Source organism: Epinephelus moara, chromosome 21 (genome assembly GCF_006386435.1).
Source record: "Epinephelus moara isolate mb chromosome 21, YSFRI_EMoa_1.0, whole genome shotgun sequence".
NCBI lineage: Eukaryota > Metazoa > Chordata > Actinopteri > Perciformes > Serranidae > Epinephelus > Epinephelus moara.
In genome coordinates this window covers 2,163,422-2,184,583 of record NC_065526.1, presented here as the reverse complement: position 1 = coordinate 2,184,583, position 21,162 = coordinate 2,163,422, and the positions used below count along the sequence as shown (strand labels likewise).

The following is a 21,162-nucleotide window of genomic DNA, read 5'->3' as shown; positions in this document are numbered from 1 at the left end:
CCTCCCAGAGAGTGAGAAAAATTGTTCCCTGAGAAAAGGATAATAATAATCTGTGGCAGTGCACTTGAGTCAAATGTCCTGGAGTCATGAAGCAATTACAGGCTCTGACAGATGGGACCTGCTGCAAGCACGCTGCCGCTGCGGTCACCGAGACGGCCAACAGACAAATGCAGAGGCATAACCACATACACAAGCTCTCTCGCTCATGCTCCTACAGCAGCACTCTGGGGTGTCAAGTCACAACATTAATTTAAACCAGTCATTTAAGTCCTAGAGACTGATTTGTAGTGTAGAGGGTACTGTTTGAACAGTGACTGAGGGCAGATTATTTTATGTCTCTTTCGGGGCTCTAAAGAAGTACAGTATTGTAACATTTTCAGCAAAAATTGATCCTTGTGCTTTTACCAAAAATGATCACAGTAGCACACATGAACAACTTTGATTGTATTTGTATGTATGTGTGCCTAAAGCTGATGGTAGTTGTAATCAATCATAAGCTCAGTTAACCACTCTTTTACCACATTTTAGCCAAGTGTAGTGTAGCTGTCTTTCTTTTCTTTGTTCTGTGATAATTTCCGCTCAATCTTTGCATTAAGATACAGTTAAGTGACATTTATGTGGCCTTTTTTCAGCTATCATTGTCATTAATCGTAATAAATGTTCCTTTGACACATTTTGTAAGGGGAATATGAAACATAGGTCAGCTGTTCTAATTATTGACTTTTCTGCCAAGGCACGAATGAGCTTCTCAGAGTGGCCAACGACAGCTGAGTGATACACGGCACTGCTTGTAGACAGGATGGAGGTCAATATAGGGCCAGCTTGATATGGCACACCAGAGGCAGGTCTATTTGTAACATACACATGCACATTCATGCTTGCTCACTTACACACACTCAGTCACTCAGAGTCAGGTGGCCAGGCTGCTCACCTCGTCTGAGGGCCATAACAGGGCAAAAAGCAGGGGGGGCGACAGGCACTGAGCATTTGATAATGTCAGCATCTGCTGTGTTTGTCACTCAGACAGCAGGTCGTTTCTATTGAGGGCCTGGGAGAAACATGCAGTGCAAGCCATGCACTCCTACACGCCTCTGATGTCTTGACAGAAAAGAGAGCTAGACAGAATATCATGCAGATGGCTCTGAGTGGTGGCAAAAACTGAAAACTGGAGCCTAGAAATGCAGCTTCCATTGTGATTCTCTCCTCCAAAAACATTTAAAAAAAAAAAAGATTTTTGTATTTTGGATCTGCACTTAGGTGGAGCTTTCTGTTCAGGAAATTTAAGTCTGACTTTTGTTTTATTTTCGATACATCAAGTCCAACGTTATCAGAGTGAAACAAGGAGAGGTGTTTATAGGATACAAACTATTATTTGTGTATGACTTGAGTATGTTTCAAGCAACGTCGGTAAACTCTGGTAAAAAGAATGGAGATTGTCAGTGCTGGTATCAGACAGTCGCGTCACCTCATCTTAAATATTTCTTTCATTGAAGGGGAATAGAGTTAGTCAGCCCCACACTAAGCATATTAATCAGTTCAGAATGAAGTGTCTTGTATTTCATTACAATAGAGCTGTCGTACTACAGTGGCATACGTACACTTTGTCATTGCTCCACTGCGGGAGAAATTTTGTAGGCACTGATACATCCCAGGCTGACGCATCTAACAGCATTGTAATTAAGGGGAATAAAATCTAATTTTATTAAGAAGCAATTTAATAATGCAGGTAGTGTATCTGTTTAGTTGTGCGGTTTCATCCTAGGATGGCTGTTAGCAGTGTAGGTTTGGAAGTTTATAATTTGTTCATCAGAAATCAAATAGTTATGATAATGCAGAGATGGTTTACTGGCTTGTGATAATAGTCTAATTTGCTCCACGTTTATTTTAATTATTTTTTTAATGTGTCTTTTTTAAGCGAGAGCCAAAATGCAAGGGGAAAAAATACAGTATATGCAGTGTGTCTATATTAAAGGGGTTTAAAGAGACGTAAACCTGAGCTAAAACTGGTACAGGGATTGTCTATGATCCAAGCACAGGCCAGAGAGGGGGTCAGAATAGGTGAAAGTGCTAGATATGAATAGCTAGCCATGCAAACTACTCCCCACCTCCCCCCTCGCTTCATCTCTCTCTGTGCCTCTGTCCATATTCTGTTGCCTTTATTTGTTTGAAGCAGTCAACAATTGGAATCAGCTGACAGGCCAGAGTTGACTCTGATCCTGCATTGTCACTTTTTGATGGTCTAATCTGACTGCCATGCAGCCCAGCAAAGCATTTGGCAAGCATAGCAAACGTGAACAATGAGAGCAGGAATCAGGGGAAGGGAGGGGAGCACGGGGCAGCCGGGTTGATGTGGGGTGGGGGTGCGGATAAGGGCAGCGGCATAAAGGGAGGGCAGTCATAGTTAAACACACAAGATTGTTAACACGGAAGCCATATGATACAGCAGTAGGATAGAGGCAGCTTGTGGCAGCAGCAGCAGCAGCAGCAACCTCAGTCCCTCTTCATTTTGCCTCCTCAGCAACTATTTCCTGCTCTTTCAGTTGCATGTTAAAAAAAAAGCCAGCAACAATGGCAGAGTTTTGGTCCAATTCACCTTGCTTTCCTTCCCCCCCTTGAGCCATGTGGGAGCACTGGAAAAGATTATGGTATTAATGGTCAGGAGCAGCTCCAGCATACCACTCACTGCTCGCTGAAGTTGGTTCTAAGTTGCAGCTGGCTGAATTTCAAGGGCTGTAATGCAGTAAAATCACCCAATAATGAAAGGAGGCCCTGTTCATATGGCGATGTCACAAGGCGACCATTTGCCCATAGTTGGTGTAGGTGGCTAAAGTGGTGCGCTGAACTCGCTCTGCTGACAGATCAAAACATGATTGCTATCATTTTATGCTAACTTACGTAATTGTCCAATGAATTGTTGGCATATCTTGGATGAGAGGTTTTTATTGGCCAAGTCAGCCAGTTTTAGAAAGCAGTAAGTTCCCTACAGCGAATATTGCTGCAGTGAGACTGCCCAGAGACAGTATAGCTAATGTATGAGCCTTACCACTCACATTCATACTCTCTCTTTTCCTCTCTCTCTCTCTCTCTCTCTCTCTCTCTCTCCCTTTCTCTCTCTTTCTCTGTAGTTTGCCTGCTATTTTCTCTCACACCATGATCACAGTCATATTAACAATCTGCAAAGCACACACATATCCTCAGACACTGCTGTCCAACATCATTTTCCCTGAACGAGGACTTGCACCTCACCAAGAATACATACTTCTTTACATTCCATAGCTATCATATGTTCATATGGGTACATAAAGAAGTATGTACACCAGGGAGGTAATCTTAGGTATTAAATATTCTCACCTTTCGCCAAGGTCAGGAAGTTATGAGCAGAACATTTTTCCACACCGTTCTCTCTCCCAAGTATGGTAGTCTGCACCGTAAGGTGACTTTGAGTGTAAATTCAGTTCAACACTCAAGGCTTTCCTTTGGTTGCCATGTAAGGCTGAACAGTCAGTCCCCCCGCCCCTGAACATAACGGAAGTTTTGCAGTCCATACCATAGTCGACTGTCCCGGTGACCCCCGCTGTCCTCCAGACAACTGGGAGAAACCAGGAGGATCAGGGGGAGGAGAACAGCTTCCTTTTTTTTTTACTGCAGTTAGACGGTGGTCTTGTTCTCTTTCCAGGAAAAAATGTTGAGGAGGTAGATAAAGGGGCTGGGGAAAAAAAGGCAGCAAGGGTGGGATGAGTTTTCTCCTTGATAGAAAGTCCATGGAGTAAGGCGTCTCTGTGTGCACCTTGTCTTGTATGATGATCATCTGCTGTGGACCGTGTGTCCTGGGAGCAGGGGTGCACCTATAAGCTGATTGGCCCCGCTGACATACTAAACATTTTCACTTCTCTCCTCCCACTTCTCTTTCAGTCTGCCTTCCTCACCGCCATCTCGTTCTCCTATTTCACCCCCCCTTCTATATCCTTAGTCCTTTCCTACCTCTCACTTTAACCAGTATGTAGCCCTCGCTTGCCTGTCCCCCGTCCCTCTTGTGTCAGCAACGTCCCCAGTGGCTAGCCGGAGCGCTTGCTGATGTTTGAAAACGAGGGTGATCCAAGTGGAACAGGAAGCTATTGTGAGCAGGATTTGGGCTTTAGGCGCAGAGGCAGGCCATAGGTCACATGAAGGCGCTAATGCCCACTCAGCACTTGTGGATTGGTCCTGGCTATACCCCCACCCACCCCCACCATCACCACCCCACCCCCCCCCCTCCCCCTCTCTCTCTCTCTGTACCTTGTTCCCTTTCTTCCCACACGTAGATCCCTGTTTTTAGGGTCATCTTTTCTCACTTCCTTTTTCCTGTGATCAAACCTCACCTGTCTGTGTTTACAGAGAAACCTGCTGTTCTGTTGCAGAGGGGGTGGAACAGATCAATAACCATTTGCATGGTGGCGAGAATTGTTCAGCAAGTCTCTAATGAATCTTTGCCCCAGACCAACACATTCCACAAGTCGACACTGCCTCCAACTACGCTTAGCTAGCCAGCAGGCTGGGTGCTGAGGCAATGGGTGTAAAACGAAATATGGATTAGGGAAGTCTAGCCTAGGTTTGAGTTTGTATACTTGGGCGCAGAGAAGTGAATAAATGGGAAAATTGGTGCAATGTTTTTGCAGTGGAAGGGTTTGGAATAGCAATGAGGGGAGGTTGAACTGTAGGTGACAGTTGGTGGATGAGCCTGGTCCTAAAGGTGTGACGTCCTGTTTAGGAAATGTCACAGCCACCCGAGAGGGTGAACAAATAGGAGAGAGAGGGGGTGAAATTCCTTCCTACACACAGCGGGATGGAGGTTTGGAACGTGAACCAGCGAATTAGCCTGGTGGTTGTTGTGTCTGTTCTGGTTTGGGCGATAGCACTGCAGTACTGTGTGCCCTGCATGCCCTGCCTAGCCTATAGCAATCCGTTACAGAGAGAGAGAGAGAGAGAGAGAGAGAGAAGAAACTGGGTTACTACCCTAAGTGCTGTGGGTTCAGCCGGTGACACACATCTACTCAGCCAACCATTGCTGCCCAATATCCCCTCCCGCCCATCCTCACCTTCCTCCCCCCCACATCTGTGTTAATACACTTCTCACAGCTGTGTGCCGTCAATCCGCTTTTCCCCCCGTTCAGCACTCCCGACCTGCCCGCTGTTCATTATTCTGATGCTTCGTCATCCCTCTGGTCGCCACATTCCATCCTTCCGCCCCAATCAGCCAACCTTGGACTTAAAAGTGTGACGTGTCCTCAAACTTACCTCCCATCAATTAAGAGTGGCAGTGACCTCCCCCGCCCCTCAGTTAAAGTGAAAAGTGGTCTGGTAAGACCACCAAAAACAGAACCAAAAAGATAACATTTAAAAAAAAAAAAAGACAAAACATTAAAAGTCCCAGTAATTATAGTATCCTTAGTCATGGTGACAAAAACATCTTGGAAGGTGTCGGACGCAGAGGGCAAATTGTGCATAAGGGAATGTCTCTCCACACCGGTGCAGGTCTGAGTTAACGAGTCCGTCATTAGATAGCGGCAGGGCTGCAACCATGAAGCCTAATGAGCCAAAGAGCTCTGCTGCTGCAGCATGTCCGGCCAGTGCCAGGAACACAAGAGAGAGAGGGAGAGAGAGAGTGCAAGACAAGAGAGGGAGGGAGGGAGAAAGAACAAGATGAGAGAGATAGAGTGGAGAGTGCAAAAAACAGGGCTAAAATCCATGTGGACCATAGCAACTCCCCAGCCTCCCTTTTCCCTGCTCCATCTCCTCCTGCATCCTCTTCCTCTTCATACTTTTTTCTTTTTATAAAGCCTTTATTTCTTCCCATCTTTTGAGACAAGAGAAAGAAGAGAGGAGGAAAAAAAAGCCCAAAGGTGGTCTCTGGTTAAGTTCTGTCCCAGTGCTGCTTCTGCTGCAGAACAGTGCATTCCACTCCCCCTTTCGACTACGCGACTCACAGGCAAACCATGCGGTTAATAACTGATCGCATCCGAACAAGAGAGAGGGAAGAGACAGGACAGGAGACGTCAAGGCCTGTCAGGGGTAAACTCCGTCCGAAAGCGAAGGAAGAGCATATATTACCTGTCAGATCAGTTTCTTATCTGAGCTGCTCCTCCTCTCTTCCCCTCCTCTCCTCCTCTTCCCGTAGTGAAGAGAGCCATAATGACCTAGAGAGCGCTCCAGCTGCTGCAGCCATCGTGTGTGCCGGGTGCACGCCTGACTCGCTGAATCAGCTTCTATGATTGGGGGGAGGAGGGGTGGTGGCGGGCGGGTTGAGTGCCAGAGTCAGGGAGGGGAGGAGGGGGAAAGGAGAGAAAGCGGGCATACACACACACACACACACACATGCACACACATTCCCATACAAACACAAGTCATACCTTTAGAAGAGGAAGACGTAGAGCTGACATGAAGAGCTGCCATTTGAAAAAAAGGGGAGGCAGAGAGAGAAGAGGGGGAGAAGGAGGGGTGAAAAAAAATCTGCAGCACTCTCCTCTCCATCATGTGCATTCTGAGGGAGAGAGCTGGGAGGATGCCCTGGTCGGTGGAGGAGGCAGAAAGTGTACCAACCGTCCTCCCACCCTGCCTTTTTTCTTATTCCATCGACACACACATAGCCCCAGAGCTTTATTCTGCTCCTAAAATGCGCTTTTATTATTCAGTGGAACTTTATACAGCAGCTTAGAAGAGGGAGTTTACTGAATGTTTGAGAGCAGAATTGTGATGGAGGTATTTAAAAAAAGAGGTGGCTGTGCCTCTGCGGTAGAAGACAGCTGTACTTTTAATAGTCCCTCGCGATCCATGCAAATTTGATTACCATTGTCAGGGACTAGAGACGGAGGATATTGCAATATCTTTTTGGTATTTTTGGAGTTTGCATTTTTTTGTTTTTGTTTTGCGCTTGTGGATCTTCAATATGCAGCTCATGCATTCTTGATAGTGCATCTCCAGGGTCACCTTTTTACCAGGAAAAGATCAAGTAGAGATGCTGCTGCAGTGTGGAGGGCAGAGAGCACAGGAAGAACACAGTGGCAGCAAATTAGGGACACGAGGTCAGCCAGCCAACGGCTTCCTACCCCACAGTGCGGAGGGCTAAGCTGAACGGTTAGCACTTTGTGGGAAGCCAAGCATTTGAAGCATGCCTCGGCCCCTGTTGCCGGGCTGCTCCTGTGTCTTGTCTCACCACCTCCCTGACCATATTTAGTCAAGCAGTGCAAAAAATAGTTCCCGCTCCGCTCCACTCCACTCTGCTCCTCTCCTTGCCTCACCCCCCTCTCTCTCCCTCTCTTCCATATCCCCCCCTCAGCAACTGTTGGCCACAGGCTCCGGGAAGCCTCCCCTACGGCTCCCTGCCTATCGATTCCACCGGCCTGGAAGGAGAGAGGAGCGTTAGGCCAGCTAGCCCTTGCTACCATTTGCTGCGCTATTTTTAGTAGCTCCAAATAAAGTGGTCTCTCGTGCTTCCACTTGTATATTCTTGATTCTTTCTCCCCCTCCCCTGCTTTACATCCTTCACCACCAACTCCACCGCCTCCTCTGATACCACCCCCTCACTCTCTCTGTCCTTTTGACCCAGCACCCCCACCCCCCCCACCCCCCATCCCCCCCACCCCCAGTCTCTATCATTCTTCTTTTTAAATAGAGCTGGAACACGCTGCTTATGGTAGAGCTTCCGTCTGCTCACCTCTATACTTAGAATAACTGCATATCCCAGAAATGGGGGAGAGGGAAAGGGTGAACGTGTTGCGCAAAGAAGCGTGGAGGGTGTTAGACAGCAGGAAATATTATTGTGTTTTCCCATTTATTTATTTATTTATTTTTACTGCTGTTGGCAATGCAGGGAGACAACTGGCAGCCTCACCTCTGAGGCACTGAAAAGTTTGGGCTGCTTTCTCTCCTTTTTGAGCTCTCATTAATTTTCAAGTGTCTTTTTCAAGCTTTCCCGAGGCGCGGCCACTGAAGAATCTGTTTAATTAGTTGGTCTCATCACGGGGCACATCTATACTGTACGGAAGCAATGTCCTCTGTGCCCTCCTATCTTTTTCCACTCTTTCGTCTTCTCTCCTCTTAAACCTAAATGACAGCGCGCAGGTCTCCTTACTTCCCCCACCTGCATTTTAACTGCAGAACGCCCCAGGAGGTGTAAGCCAATGTTTTCTCACACCAAAGCGCTGTTTAAGGCAATCATATGGAAACCAGACTGTGGCATTTGAGTTGTAATGAATGAGATTGCGAAAACTCAAAAACACCCTCAATACAGCGTGAACATTTGTCAAAGTGTATTTTCATGAGCCAGAAAAATGTCACGCAATTCTCTGTCCCTTGATTTGATAAGCCTTTTAACAAGCTCCCAGACATTCTGCCCCCACTTTCAGTTATATCTCAGGCCTCTTTCATGGTGGAGATAATTCTGCATAGATTTAAGTGTGCAATTTAATTAATGTATTGTCACTGCAATTTATAGCTTTTCGATTACATTATCTTTACGGCTGTTACAAGAATTGACCATTTGCAAGGCAAAATGGATTCCAAGCTAATGTGTCTGCTCAAAACCTGACCTTACATGGCCAATCAAAATGCACAATTGCAGCTAGATAAATGGCAACTGGGAATGTCCACCTGTTATTGCCCTGCAGTCTCTACATTGACACACCACTTTTGAATGTTACAGTCAGCTATGATTTCCTCATAATGGAACTTTACGCATACTACTTGTAAATTTGTCATGTGCATTTGCACTTGTAAATTTTACATGTGCATTTGAACTTGATGGTGTACATTAATCCCCGACTCAGCAGGTTAGGGTTTATAACCGCCCCAACCGAGGATGCCCTTGTGTGTTTTTGTGTATCCCCTCAGTGGGTCTCCACCCTGCCTGTTTCAGCCACCCAACCCACCAGTTTAATCTCAATTACATCCCGACATCCCATCTGCCCCTGAAACTCAGCAGCACGGCTTACACCTTCCCTCCATGATGAATAGCGCAGGGCTGAATGTTTAGCTGAGCAGTTAATCGATCAATAAGAAAAGGGTCGACTAATGGATGTGCTTTCTTTCACTGGATGAAGGGGTGAGACGTGTTGTTCTCCCCCGCAAGTACTGCTTAAGGCATATCTCCATTTAAATTAAAAATAATAATAAAACAGATTGGTGTCAGATTAGCAATTTGCATGTTTTAATGATGCTTTATATTGTTCAGAAGATGCATTGTGGGTGGAAAAATGTGTTGAAAGAGAGTAATTATACGCATATATTGTCTTTGTAAAACTTTTGTGTGGCCTGGAGCAAGTGTGCAGGCATTACTTTTCTTTATTTATGGTCGAAAAAAATGAGATATTAATTATAGCTGTTACACGTTTCTTGTAGACATTTTAATATTTGAAGCTATTTGTTTCCTTTTGTTATATTTATCGATCTTTGATTGCGTTTCTAAATCACCCTTGGTGTTCTGAGATCACCGAACTTTTCATCAGTGTTTGACAAATAATTTCGGGTTAAACACATCTATCTGGAAGGCCCGCTGCTGGATAGTCAGCCAGCAAAGCCTGTGTTTGGTGCAAGTCAAACACTGCACACTGGCAGAAACACACAGTGCCCACCGTGAAGAGTGGCGGTGGCAGCGTCATGCTGTGAGGATGATTCTCTGCAGCAGGCTTCTTTCTGATCAAGAATTTGTGGCAGGGCTTTAAAGTGGCTTGTTTTTTCGCGGATCTCGTGCAACATAACAGAGCTTGGGCAGTGTTCACACGTCGAGTCAAGGCTGTAATTGCTGCCAGAGGTGCCTCGACTAAATATTGACTCGCAGGGGTGAATGCGATCAATTATTTTGTTTTTTTTTATTTCTACTTAATTAAGATAATTTTTTTTATCAAATTCAGAAAGCCTGATTGCTTCCACTGTGATTCAGAGTTAAACTATAAAATGTTTTTTGGGTTCTTTCAAATGATGGTCTCCTCTCAGATTGAAAAGTTTTGTTCTGGTAAACTTCAGGTGGTGATGAGGCTGTTTGAGGTTTTTTTTTTTAGCTTCAAGGCTGCTGTTGAAGTCTCGGCCGGTCTTTCAGCTTGTCTTAATTCCTCCTTTCTGTGTGCCTGCCCACCAGTCAACATCATAGAGGGATTAGAGCTATTTCTAATGAGTCCAGTTTGTGCTTTTTGAGTAAATCTCCATGCTCCTCTTCCATCAGCCCGGCTCTTCCTCGTGCTGACTTTATATATCTCGTCAGTTCCTCTCCTCTCCCTCCCCCACAACCCCCCTCTCCTCTGCCCCCCCCCCAACCTGCCCCTCCCTCCTCATCCCTTTACACAGTGCATCATTTGAAGAGGTGAGGCTGTTGAGCGCTTGGAGGAATAAAAGTGATTTATGAATGGGCCAACCTACCTGGGTGCTGGAGGGGGAAGCCAGTGGCAGTCAGGCTCTCTGATCCAGCAGCCCATTGTTCCCTCCAGCCTCACTGCAGGGGAAGCTCCTCTGCCTCTCCTGCCTCTGATCTTTCGCCGTGCCTTACTGGCGCCGCATGTAACCGTTAAGTGACTCACAAACTGCACAAATACTTATGAACTGCAGGGGTGCATATGTGTGCAAGACCATTACCTCAGAGGCGCGCACACACACTCACACACCCACAGTACACTGCTTATGATCCATGTTTATTTGGCAGTTGGCCACCTGAGTAGATGTGTGCACAGTCCTGCGAAGTTTATATTGTTATTCTGAGCCTGAATTAGCCTTTATGATTGTGCGTACGATTTTAGAAGTTATTACAGGTGAGGCCAGCTCGATGCACCAGCAGCCCTAATCTTTGAAATAAAGAGAGTAGACAGGAAAAGTATTGCTGCTGAGTTTCTCCTTGTCATCGTATGCTCATATGCAGTTACACACACATTAGCGCAATATGAGGGCAGAATATTAGGGTTCTACGGGGTAAAATGGAGATGGGATGTCACTCAGGCATAGTGATTCAGATATTAGTATGTGTGTGTTTATCTGCCATGTGTATGATCTTGCCTTTTTTCCAGAGTAATATGTGATAATTCCTGATGGCAGGATGGTGGAGGTGATAACGCTGGTCAGGGGAAAGGGTATACTCAGGTGCCCGGCTGTAATTCATTAAAAGATAACTGATGGCAGAGATAAGTCGAAGTAACCTTTGGAATCCAGATGAACTGCACCTAAAGAGTTCTTGTAGCCCTCGATGGTTGGTAATATCCGTATGTTGGGCAATTGTCATAACATATTCTGCGTAGTCAAGAGAGACTGCTGATTTATGATTTGCAATAACATATGTCTCCTTAGTATTATCTGTTCTTCAGTTGTTCAATTAGACTCTGTATTATATTGCTGCGACTTATTCTAGTTAAATTACCAACTGAAGAGTGTACCCATTAAAGATGTAGTGCAGTTACTTGTCCATTCATAGAGCCTGGGTACCAGTTTACCGCAGCATGTACTGTGACTTAATTGAAAAGTCGCCCAATCCTAGATGCCCTCCCAGTGTCCACCTCTGTATGAGCTGGGACCAGTCCAACAGATCAGCCAGAGGACAAGCTGATACAAGCCCCAATCCCCCTGTGACCAATCAGAACGCCTACACTTCCTCCTAGGGCTGGGCCAACAGTGGCTCTGAGCCAATAGATAAGCTCAGCCATGCTGTAATGCTCTGTCTGTCCTGTGGCATGCTGAAACATTGAGTCCTGGCTGCTATGTTGCTATAGCACATGTTGGGAGAGGGAGGGGTGGGGGTAGCAGAGGGAGGGAAGGATGGATGGATAGAGGGGAAAGAGAGGAAACAAGGGATCAAGGGATGGACGGAGGGAGGGATAGGGAGGGGTACATCTCTTAGTGAAGGGACTCAAGGACATAAAGAGCTTTTGGGAAAGTGACTATAGCATGCAAAGAGAAAAGCTTGCATTGTGAAGGCACTATAAGCACTGATGGTGTGGTTTTTGCCCACTTGCCAAACCTAGAAAGAGCAGGATTTATTTGTGGCACTTTAAGTACCTCGGCAATGCAGGTAATAAATATGACAGAGCAAGGTGATATACTTCCACAGCACAGCTGTCAGGCATCTTCAATATTTCCTCCCCCCATTTAAAAACAAATGTAGTTTATCTATTTACTTGATGTAGTGGAATAAGTAATAGAATTTATTTTTTGCGTTTGATGGTACTTTAACATCAGCGATGGCACTTTGGTGTGTGTTTTTTATGAAACACTGAGAAATGTGCTGCATATTTCTTAGCTGAGTGAACGCATGTAAAACATCAGTATAAAGCTCACACTTGTAAATATGGTTTCGCACAACACAAAACTCAGGAAAACATGTCACTGAGTACATTTTTACTAGCTGTTCACATAGTGTGATTTAATAGTGTTATTTATTTTTATTTATTCCAGTTTTGTACATCATAAAGCGTGGCTTTATGTCAATATTATATTGATAATGTACACACACATAATATAAGTGTTGGTATCACCCTGGATTTTAATTGAGGATATCTAGATCATGCTTTTATGATTCCACACAGAGTCGTTTTGTTTTTGATAATCAAAAAAGAGTTTAAGATTAATTTTTTTTTGTAATATAAATTAAAAAAATATATATTTTTGATCAAGCTAATAAAGGGTCAGACATGGCTCAGGCTTTATCTAGCAAGTTGCTGAAATCAAGTGACAAAATACTATACTTCAATTTCAAAATCCATCAACCTGTTTTACCGATATCAGATGTGTAGGGAGCCAAATCTCTCTTGTGTGAACACCTTTGAAATGGTGTTCACCTGTGTGACGGTCAAAACAGTATCCCATGTCCAGACATATACAATTTTTGTCAGTGGATGGAGTATTAGTAACCCTAATGTACTCTGAGGGACACATTCAGGCCGATGCTCACAGCTAAACCAAGCTTAGCTGTTGAATAATGCAGACCATGTTACCTTGGTAACCCCGTACGGACACTGAAGTCAGTGGCTCCCATGTAAATGCAGTATGACAGGTCAGAGAGGATAAGGATTTGTGTTTGTTTGTGTCGTTTGGTGTGCATGTGCATGTGTGGATCCTTGTGTCCGAACATGCAAAGAATACTGAAGGAAATTGACAACGGCACAGCACTTCCTTTGTTAAGAAAATAAAAAAAAGCATTACATTATCGGGATTAGGCTGAATAGCTTACATGCAAAAATTGTTGAAGAAAACCTTCATTGCGCTATCTGTGGAATCACAAATCTGTGTGGAATACATGGAAGTTTCTGTGGAGCCTTATCTCTGTAATGTATAGTGCATTCATACAAGCTCCATTCCCCTGCCATTTAACAAGTTGGCTGTTAGACATTTTCTGTGCTGCTCTGGGGCATATGGCCTGTTGTCTCAGTGCTTAGGGGAGGCAGTAGCTGATACAAGGCCCTTTGATCCCTATTATTTCACTCTGCAAACAATAGATTTTAATTACCAAACCGCTCTTTCAGCCACAGCTTCTTTCTCAGCATGTCTGCCTAGAAGTGTAACTGCTGAAAAAGTCAGATTCATCAGCTGCAATATGGCAGCTTGTTTGTGTCACTTTGGATCTGTTCTGCCAATTACTGCGGAAGAGAATTTGATGGTGCGATCCTCGTTTTTCTGTTGCATTTAAGGGCCGATACTGTTACTGCTGGGTAGCTGTGTGTTAAGGGACCCTCGCAGGTTACAACACAGAAATGAGCATTTCAGGGAGAAGGTGAGTGTAATGTGTTTGGGGGGTGCAGATAGGTGGGAGGCAGGCCAGGGAGTGAGGGGTGATTTAAAGTGGTAGATTTGCAGTGAGACTGTAGATCATGGGAGCCTCTCAGACCGTCTGCCCATACGGTGACAGTGTGGCATGCTGCTGAGTGGCTGTCGATCGAAGGACCTTCAGCGCGGCTGAATTCTCCACCGCTCTGCAAAACCCAGTCAATCCCTCTGTTCTATTTACTGCTTTGTACCTCAGTGTGGAAGCACTTGCAGTTAATTTCACCAGGCAGGAGTCAGTCTGATTTTGTTTCATGGAAACTGAAAGGAACTTTATAATCACAAAATGGCCATTATCTCTGTCGCAATTAAAGAGTCATTGTCGTTGAGAAATGAAACATTGGCTTCGCAGATAAGAAGTCATTTGGATGCCGTTGGGTGGGTGAGCGTAGGCCTTAACACCTGAAAATGATTCAGATGACATGGCTCAACGCTAAGACTGCTAGTGACGTAGCAAGTTTGAAAAACACGTACACATTAAAGACTAAATTCAGGGTTTTCTGTAGCTCACCCCGAGGCCAAGGGTGCACCTAACAAAGTGGAGATGGGGGCAAGAGAGTTTTGCTGAAGTCCACTTGTGTAAAAAATGAGCAACCATTGACATCAAGCCTCAAAAAATGTCCAAAGATAAATTTGGCTTTGGTTGGAATCTAGCCAGCATAAACTGAGCTGCTCAAAGTGTCAGTCAATAATATCTCTGCACTTTAGACTGTAGAAAAACACAGATGGAGCATGTGTTGCTTTACCCTTAGCTTTCAGAAAGCCTGTTTTGAAGCCTTGGTTTGGGTTCTCACCATCATCTTAACACAGTCGCAGGGGCCATAAAATCTCAATATTGGCAGACGCAGCAGCCAAAGCTTTTAGTACCACATATTAATGAGTTCAGTGTCTCACAACAGACACAGTGGATGAGTGCAAATATGTCACACCCATCAATAAAAAAACATTAAATATACATATAATCAGTCACACAGCATCAGCAGGGTTTCCGCCAGTATTGCAAGCCCTGCAGCCTGCCTGGACTAAGCATTAAGGACATGTATTTTTAAGATGATTTTTAAACTACAGTAGCTTACAGAGTGACGTAAAACACCCTGCTAACATCACTTTGAACAGCGATGAAAATGAAACTGACTGCACACACAAGCACACACACACACAGCTCAGTGGCTGACCCTGAACCGCACGCTTCTGATACCAAGACAGCCGCAGCTGCAACAGCGAATTCAACCCAAGTCAATGAGGTAAGCTCACTCGTATAATGTTAATGTTACCAATGAGCTAATGTAAGACTGTTTGACGTTACAGTTAACAACAGCTCTTCAATAGCTGATGTTTGCATTTACAATGAGTGAGCTGATGATAACATTAACGTTACATTAACGGAGGAGTCAAAACTCTGCAACAGCTCAAATCATGTTATGAACATCTTCATCCCCTATGGGATATAAGGCTGCACTGAGATCTCTCCATCGCATCTTTTCTTTGGCAACATGCTGCATCTCTCCCTCATGACGTGTGCATCTTGTCCAGTAGACACACCAGACCACCACATTCCACTTTTGACATACAAAAAAAATTATTTTAATTTAACTTAGCTGCATTGTTAAAAACAAAAGTCTGTCGCTAGCCCTGTCGAAGAAGACACTGGCCCCCTTCAAAACATACTTGCCGCCTTGCCTAACAACTTTTCTGGTGACGAACATGATCAGAGATATATTGCTATGTCAAAGTACATAAAGTTTTGCTTTCATGAATTCAATATCTGTGTTACAGTCAGATACATGTATAGAAGAGTTTAGAAAAGGGAGTGCTCAGGGTGAAGGGGTTAGAGATGGTTTCTTTGCTCTGTTGGCAGCTTGTTTGAGGTGCAGTGACTGAAACGACAGGAAAGAGAGGCCAGTGAGCGTGGATGCTCTGGTGACAGCATACTCAAGTCTGTTTGTATCTCTGGCTGATAAGTCATTTGAGCTATAACTTTCATTTTCTGTGCCTCGGTTTGTATACTTTGTCCTATGTCAAGTCAGCCGTTTAAAATGCTATTACAAAATCCTGCTGCGTGGTTCTGTCATCTTTCAGATTTGTTATTTGCACAAGTGTGTTCACTCCTTTATGTCAGTCCGAGGGTCAACTACTTGTGTCATTTTCATAGAGCAGGTTTATTTCAATGCAGTTTTTTAAATATTTGTTCAACTGTCCCCAGACTGAAGATGAATGCACAGCCTATAACGTGATGTTCCAGGTCTTCCAAGCCTGTGTGAAAAGTGATGTTTAATAATTGCACAGTTGTTTCACTGGTAATGATGCTATTAAGCGATTGATCGATATAGTGTGCATGATTTAGATGTGTCTCTTCCTTCTAATATAATCTGCGTGTCCTTGCTTTACCTTTTATGTCAGTCTTCACTTTTTGGTTGAAAGGATGTATATTAGACTGTTATGGCTGGTACAGAAATGAGAATGAGGCTTTTCAAGGTGCTGAGGAGTATAAAGTGCAAAGGAAGAGTAGCACGGGAAAATAATTGGGTCATCTCGAACCAATGGGACATTAACGCGCCATTGGGCTTCTCTGACTGTCTTGCTGCCTCCTTCTTCATAAATTGCTATGAATCAGGACGCCCCATAATACCCGGTGATTTAAGGCTAATTAAAGCTAAGCCTTAATAGGCCCCCACCTACTTCCCAAATGGACAGACAACTGTACCTGAGATGTTTGAAAATGCACCTGGCGTCTCCTAAACAACCTTCAAGGCAGAGGCAATAGCTATAGTGATAACCAAAACATCATAGAAATGCACCCCTTTCCCGTCTTCCCCCTTCCCAGTTTATGCAAATAGTCCTTAATAAAAGCATGCTCACTCAGGGGCCTCAGGTACAGGCAGGCAGGGGAAGGTCACATTGTAGGGAAAATTATTCTCTTCACGGCATGGTAATGAAAGCCTTTTTTTATTGAGCGGAGCCAGCTAGGTTCTTGTCCTCAGCTCTCTGCTGCACTGCTGGCCCGGACGCTATCTGTGTTTATTTACTCCGTCCACAGCAGGGCGGCTAGTAGCTGTGGGACAGCCCTGACAAAGTGAACTGGTAACTAATTGCTTGTAGGAGTGGAGTGATGGCCAGGATAAACTTTAAGGGATCTGAAAATCAATCAGTTATATTTGCATGGGGATTTAGGGCTACTTAAATGGTTTGTCATAGCCAACATCTGTTGTGTTATTTGGTGACTGAAGTGGAACTGACAGTGATGTTTCCACTTTTTTTGTGTTTGAAGTTATGCCTATTTCATCTTCACACACATTTTCAGTAGGAAGCAATGTGTAAACCAGCGTCCTCATTCAAAGCAGCATGTTTTAAGATCAGTGAAATCCTGAACAGTTTTATGGCTCTAACCCTCCCAGCTGCCACTGACTTAAGGACTCTGTGCCTTCCAAACCTCTCACACATGATGAAGAGTGCCTCCCTGCCCAGGGTGGAAAGGGGGGAAGGAGGGTTCCATTCGGAGTTGGTGTGTTGCATTTGTGAATGATTTGTTGGGAACAGGGTTCACTATTTCAAAGGACCTGAAAGTATTGATCCTGTCCCCTATGAGCTGACACCTCATGTATCGTCTGAAGTCGTCTCATCTTGAAAGGCTGTTCCAATAAGGAAGAAAAGAAAATCCTAGCAGTATTGGGGAGGAATATATAGACAAACCTCATGGAACATTGTGACCAGCGGAGTTTATTGAAGGCAGTATGGATAAGGTTTGGCAACTTAAACCTTTTTTTTGACAAAACAGTTTAAAAAAGGCACACTTACCAGCTTTTTTCTAAACGCTTTAGGGCCTTAATACCTTTAGGGTATCAGCTGAAATAAACCAGTAACAAGTTGTATCAGAACGATACCTGCATTCGATCCTTCTTGTACCCAGATCAAGGAAAAAATGAATGTTTGTATGGTTTTGCTTGAAGCTAATCACCTCAAGCATTCTTCAGTTCCATGCGGCATGTGATTTGCCAACTACCGTAGCAGCTAAACCCATACATACTGTGGTATGGTGGATCAAATAGTGTGTATTAGTGAAATGTTTGCTCAGTTGTCACAGAGAGAATCTCTTACAATTTAATCCATTGCACTTTTAGGACTGTGTGTCTGGGTTTGCTCATAAATGTAATCTTTTTGCTAAAGTTTGAGGTACAGATAATATACGTCTGCTGATGAAGACCATGTGATAAAGCTCAAAGCTCTGGTACAAGTTAGTAAATGGGCTTGTTTTCAAGGTCAAGAATTAACTTTGATTGTAAGAAACATTTTGGTTAACATATGGAGTGTTTGCACCCACCGGTATAGATCTGATCTGTATGTCTGACCATATAAGCACTCTCACAGTTGAGAGACTGATCATTTTCATTATCAGTTTTATAAAGCATTTTATTTTCCCAAGGCAGGTGGCACCTTTTGGCGACTAATTTCCGATGCAGAATCTCCTTTCTTGAGCTTGAAGCCTTAGTTAATGGATGACGGTATGCCAAACACGTCTCCTACATCAGAGTAACCATATGTTTGTGCGCAGCCATTAATCTCAGGCTGGATGTTGACTGTTCCCGTTTTGCCCTGTCCTACCCAAGTTATTGTCCCTCGACTCTCACTTCCTGTTGTAATAACGGCTACTGACCACCACACAGATGGCTGTCAGCCAGGCGAGGGCAGCAGAAGGGACCTGTCGACCCCTACACTCACACACACAATTGCACGCATACACACACTTCTACCGTCTTACATACAATGACAAACGCCAACACACACAGAACTGAGGGCGTCAGAGAGCGTCCTGGTCAATGACAAATTGCAGCCCAAGACAACAGGCCCCGGTGTAGCTCTCCTGAGGGACTCTTGAGATCTCTCACAGGGTGACCCAGTTCCATCATGTCTCCCCTTCTCTACCTCTCTCCTCCACCATTCCCTTTCCTCAGCTGCACATCCTCCCGCATTCACGCAGAGCATAGCATTGGTTTTAAAGTTCAGTTGTAATAAGGGGATCCTCGCTTCACTCTGAGTATCGGTTCCTCGTAGCAGATAACCTGAGTTGTCTAAATGTTAACTCCCAGGTCAAGTCAGTGTCTTCTGCTCAGTAAACGGTCTGTAGCCTGAGCTGGCTAGACTCACTCTCTTTTTCTGTCTCCCACTCTGCAACCTACCCTTAAGGGCCAACACGCAGTTTCTCGCATACTCCCCTCGGTCACTGCTAACATCACTTACCCAAGAGATAAAAAAAACAACCGGGATTTATTTCTTGGTTCTTAATTTACTCTCTTTTTTCTGCCTTTACAGCAAATAGCTTAACTGCAATGCAGCAGTGCCAGTATGGGGCATTAATATTAATGTCCGCCCATTTCGCCCAGCGTGGCAGGGAGCCTGTCAATCTAGACTTCTATTGGAGGGGCTCCCTACACCTGCCCAGCACTCAAGTGCCTGCTTCTAACACTAGAAGGCGCCAGTCTGCCCCTATAGTGTTGCAGGCATGCATTTATTGGCCAGTTGTTCTACATATAGGAGATATTTCCAGCCAATCCAGATCGCACAAATGTTATACATTGCACCAATAGGAGGAGGAAAATGGGCACAAAAAGAACAAAGGCTTTTTGTGGGACAATTGCCCTTGATTCTGATGGAAAGTGTTGTAGTAAAAAAAAAAAACTGCATTCCTGTGTTGTCTATCAGTCTTACTTGAAAGAAAGCTAAAAGGGTGCTGTGTTTAACCACTGGGAATAAGTTTTATGTTATAGCTTCAGGCAAGAATCTGATGTGGCAAGGTCTTTTCTTGAATAATTTGCTTGTTTAAGTCTCAACTCCTACCCAGTGGGAGCGCCACGGATGAAATTACTCAAAAGTCCCCCCTGAGATGGTAAATCTACAGTACGCAAGCAAATAATTCTTTGTAACAAAGGCAACACATTATGAATGTGAGATTAGGCAGAATGGGTGCGGTTGCTATCACATTTAAGCAGTGCTCCTCTGCATTAAGTGGTTGAAGATGGCTGCAAGCAATGCAGGTGTGTGTGTGCGTAAGCCTCTGTGCAATGAGAGGTAGAGAGAGAGAGAGCGAGGGAGCCTGGGATCAGTGTGCTGCGCTGTTCATCACTGCAGCAGTACACCAGCCCCGGATCTCTGTCCATACAGAGGTGCTGACTGCCTGCCCCCCTGCCTCTCTGCCCCTCTTTCTCTGCTTTCCTCAAGAGGGTGTGCTGATGATGCTCTCTTTCATTACTCCAGAAGGAGGGAGACAAGCTGTAGGTTTAGCAAAAACCCGCAGGGAACCAGCCATCCTGATTACCTTCAGTCTGAAAGCCTGCCAGCATGTTGGTTTGCATTTCTTTCTTTGCTCTGTCTTAATAGTTAACAGTTTTCATTGATTGTGCAGGCTGTGGCCTTCTTGCTCTGTGCTGGAGCCCATTTCCTCCCTGCACTGTTTCAGACCCTATTTACCTTACTGTTGTGTATGTAAACACTCCAGCGCTCGCATGGGGGCTGTTCAGCCATATCAAAGTCAGAGTAAAATCGGCTGCCTCCTTTGTCGCAGTTCAAAGATATGCCCTGCATGATTATTCAGGGTTAATCAAGGTCACAAGTGTTCCCTCCAGCATTGCTGCATTAATGCTCATTGAAGGTACATTGTGTACCTAACTACAGACAAGATGGAAGAACCGTTCAGGGATATGGCTTTAAAGTGTCTTGTTTTATATTCCATAGCCTTTGCACAAATTTAAGGGTTGTGTTTGCAGCCTTTGTTTCTCATCTTCGACTGATGTGCTGGCCATACACTAAATTACGGGTGCGTCTCATTTTAGTTTTATCATGTACCGTATGCCTGGACGTGTGCCCAGGGGCTAAAGCAAGAAGAGAAGGAAGAGAGGTAGGGGTTGGGGGCAAATAGATAATGGTTTAGTTCAATTGGTAAAACAAAGCTAGTAGGAAGACGGGTGTTAACTCACATCTATTTATTTTTCATTACATCAGTATTAGAGCTTAAATGGAAACACATGGAGTTTCTTTCCCTGCTGTCTTTTTTGTGATCTTTTGTTTTAATAAGGAATGGAAACATGTGTGGCTTTCTTTGAGCAGTAAAACAGACAAGTCTTTTTTTTCCAACGGCACTGTTGGGAGTTACAGTCAGCCTCCCTCTTTATCCCCACTGTGACACTGTGACTCCTTTTCAGCCTTCCTCTTGTACAGTTGTCTTTGCAGCCACTTCTCCCTGTGGCCCATATCCTTTAAATGACCTTCAATGGCATAAAACTGACTGGCTCTTTTCACCACACCAGGCTACTTCTGTTTAACAGCACTGTTTAAACAATGGATTTTTTTCCCCTTCCCACCCTGTCTGTTTCTTCCCCAGGAGGAGACCTGAGTGAATGCAGC

The 21,162-nt window shown here is 44.6% G+C and overlaps 1 protein-coding gene across 4 annotated transcripts in view; it reads left to right on the top strand.

Annotated features, from left to right (window-relative positions):
* mib1 (MIB E3 ubiquitin protein ligase 1) overlaps positions 1-21,162 on the top strand; it is a 62,904-nt gene that overhangs the window by 25,037 nt on the left and 16,705 nt on the right. The window lies entirely within an intron of this gene.